At 39.6% G+C, this 3475-nt stretch overlaps 1 pseudogene; it reads left to right on the top strand.

Annotated features, from left to right (window-relative positions):
* Positions 1–1664: 1664 nt before the first annotated feature.
* On the top strand, positions 1665–1764 carry LOC120860271 (annotated as a pseudogene).
* The last annotated feature ends 1711 nt before the right edge of the window (positions 1765–3475 follow it).

The raw sequence follows: 3475 nt of genomic DNA, 5'->3' as shown, positions 1-3475 counted from the left end.
GTGGTATATACATACAGGGTGTATATAATTCTCCCTTAAAAAGTAAGGAATTACATACCACAACATGGATGACCCTTGAGGACATTATGATAAGTGAAATAAACCAGTTACAAAAGGGAAAGAATTTCATAGATATAGAAGCAGAATGGTGGTTTCCAGAAGTGGGAGGAAAAAGGAGTTGGGGAGTCAGTGCTTAATGGGTACAGGGTTTCAGTTTAGGAGGATGAGAAAGCCCTGGAGAAGGATGGTGGTGATGTTTGCAGAACAACCGGGATGTACTTAATGTCACAAAGCTATACATTTTAAAATGGTTTATATGGTAAAATTTATTATGGTATTTTGCAATAATAAATTATACAGGAAACATCAGTATGAACTCATTATCTATTTGTCTCTTACTATGAAATATGTCAGAGAAGGCAATGGCACCCCACTCCAGTACTCTTGCCTGGAAAATCCCATGGACGGAGGAGCCTGGTGGGCTGCAGTCCATGGTGTCGCTAAGAGTCGGACACGACTGAGCGACTTTACTTTCACTTTTCACTTTCATGCATTGGAGAAGGAAATGGCAACCCACTCCAGGGTTCTTGCCTGGAGAGTCCCAAGGATGGCGGAGGCTGGTGGGCTGCCGTCTATGGGGTCGCACAGAGTCAGACACGACTGAAGCGACTTAGCAGTAGCAGCATGAAATATGTATTTCTGAGTGCTGTCCACTAAAAAGGGCTAGAAACATCGACAACCTAGTAGCAACAAGACCTCCCATCATCAAGATCATTGTTTCTAAGTACTATTCTCCACTAAGAGGACCCCAGACTGTCTGGAGAAATGGCTGTGTCTAGTTCCCGGGCTTTCCTGGTGGCTCAGATGGTAAAGAATCTGCCTGCAATTCAGGAGACCTGTGTTCAATCCCTGGGTCAGGAAGATCCCCTGGAGAAGGAAATGGCAACCCACTCCAACAATCTTGCCTGGAAAATTCCATGGACCAAGGAGCCTAGCTACAGTGCATGGAATTGCAAAGAGCTGGACACGACTGAGCGACTTAGAGAGAGTTCCAGGGCAAGAAATGTATGGGATGATGGTCTTGAGACATTTTGCTAAGCCAGAAAATTAGGACACTTTTGAAGATAAATAGTTCTGTCAAAAGGACACAGGATTCAAAATGAAGGGGCTCTCACTGACCAAAGATGGGAAAATTTGAACAAGGGAAAGAATCATGACTGTAACTGACTGAAACACATAAAACCATCCACAACATGTAAATCCATGTGTTTATAATAATACTGACAAAGAATAAGAAAACAGAACCTCATCAATCACCACTGGATGTTGCTAGTATACCAATTTATTACCTAGAAAACCAATAAAGAGGAAATAAAGCATGAATCCTGCCTTTTCCATATAAGCTATTTCAGGGTAACCAAACAGTTGATGAGGTAGAAATCCTTTCTATGGAAGAATATCAGCAAATGTGTTCAGAAGGAATGACAGAATGAATTAACAGCAGATGCAAAATCATATTCGAAAGGTTGTTGGTGAATTTATGAATCAGGCTGGCAATATCAGAATCCACTTTTCAACGTTAGCATTGCTAAATATCAAATCTCCAGATCTAACTACCAGCTTAAAGGAAACAGTAGGGGTAGAGAAATGAAATAATTGCCACCATGAATAAACACATATACTAAAATTGGAACAATACAGAGAACATTAGCATGGCCCCTGTGCAAGGATGACACACAAATTCATGCAAGCCAAATCCAGAATACAAAGAATTTTGTAGGACAAATGACTGTTCAGCAAATGAGATAAGGGGCAATTGTAGAATAAAAGAGACTTTGCAAAGTTAACAACCCAGGGTAATGTGTGGACTCATTCAGACACTGGTTTCCAGAGCACTGTCCCCTGTGCTGGAACTTACCCCGTGCACCTTCTTGGTTGAAATCTGCAGCTGTGAAGATGTGTTCTGTCTTTCCCTTGGCTTTGTTAGAGCTGAGGGACATCTCTACCTACAGCCTCTCACAGCAGCTACTGCTAAGTAACAAATAAGTGAGTCTCTCTACATCAGGCCAGTTCACGTGGGTGCTCTCCTAGACTTTAAGGAGGGTCTTCTCATCCTGCCATGACCATCCCATCAGCCCAGCATCCCTGCTACCAGGAACAGAGTGGCTGAGAAGTGAAATCTCAGAGTCTCTTGCTGCCTGACCACACTGTCCTGCCACACTTGTGTTGATATAGTTGTACCCCAGATTGGCAAGGGACAGCTTGGGAAGCAGCCTTCTAATAGGGAGTAGGGGACAGAGCTGCACCCCCTTTTCGCTAACATGTACCCCCTTATTGGATGCAGTCTGCCTGGAGAGAGAAAACAGGACCAACATCTCTCTTCCCTTCCCTTCCTGCCATTATTCCCTTGACAATAAATTGTTTTTTCTTCTAATTCCCTTGTGTCTCAATTGCCTGCTCCACTGGAGTGACAGCCACTATAGATAGAAGGTTCCGTTCCTACACTACAGGGCAATTCTGCAAGCTGGGATTTTTTATATTCTAGTGAAGAGATGAAGGAATATGGGGACATTCTTTCTCACAATAATAATCTTTCTTGCTACCTAATCCCACATATCACACAGAAGTCTAATATTAGTACATTTTTTTCTTTAAAATCCTTTGTAACAAATCCTAATCTCCCAAGCATATGAACACCTTGGCTTAGCAGGGCAAAGAACATGTGCTCAGAAATGCAAAAGAAAAAGAGCACATTAATAACGTCCATATCACTACTCTTATACACACACGTGCACCCACATACAGACTTACTTGGAATTATACATATTTTAAGTTTTATATTTTTAGATAAAAATAATAAATGACTGCATTCTCAGTATAAAAAAACAACCCACCTACTGACTATAATTTACTTTTGCCATCTCGAAACATAGTTGTATGTAGGTATTTACCACTTTCCCATGTAATTTAATATTTTGCTAATATATGCTTTTCAGTCTCTGCATAGTATCTCATTGTCCAGTGTATTTTTATACCATTTCTCAAACTTTAGCCAATTCACTTTACTAGACAGTTAATTTTTTTTCCAGCTGGGTTGGGATGAACAGCCCTTTAGTATTTTGTTGGTATAAGTTTCTAGAGATAGAATGGTTGAGTTACAAAATACAAACTCTTTTGATGGAAAGGTTACACATTGCCTAATTATCCTTAGAAAATCATAGCATTTTCTAGGTCCACTGGCACTGTGTGACACTTCCCATTTTCCATTTTACTCTCTAAGTTTATAATTTAAAATGTTCAAATTATAAATTCATAATTGTGAATTTTAAAATTTTATGTTAAAATATATTTGTTCAGCTAGTAAATATTGGTTCAAATGTTCATTTCTTTCAGTACTAGTGAGACTGAATATTTTCATATGTATTAACCATTTATATTTATTACTGTAAATGATATCTTTCAATGAGGAAACTGA

Source organism: Oryx dammah, unplaced genomic scaffold, assembly GCF_014754425.2.
Source record: "Oryx dammah isolate SB20612 unplaced genomic scaffold, SCBI_Odam_1.1 HiC_scaffold_11050, whole genome shotgun sequence".
Taxonomy (NCBI): Eukaryota; Metazoa; Chordata; class Mammalia; order Artiodactyla; family Bovidae; genus Oryx; species Oryx dammah.
This window is presented reverse-complemented; position numbering and strand designations above follow the sequence as displayed.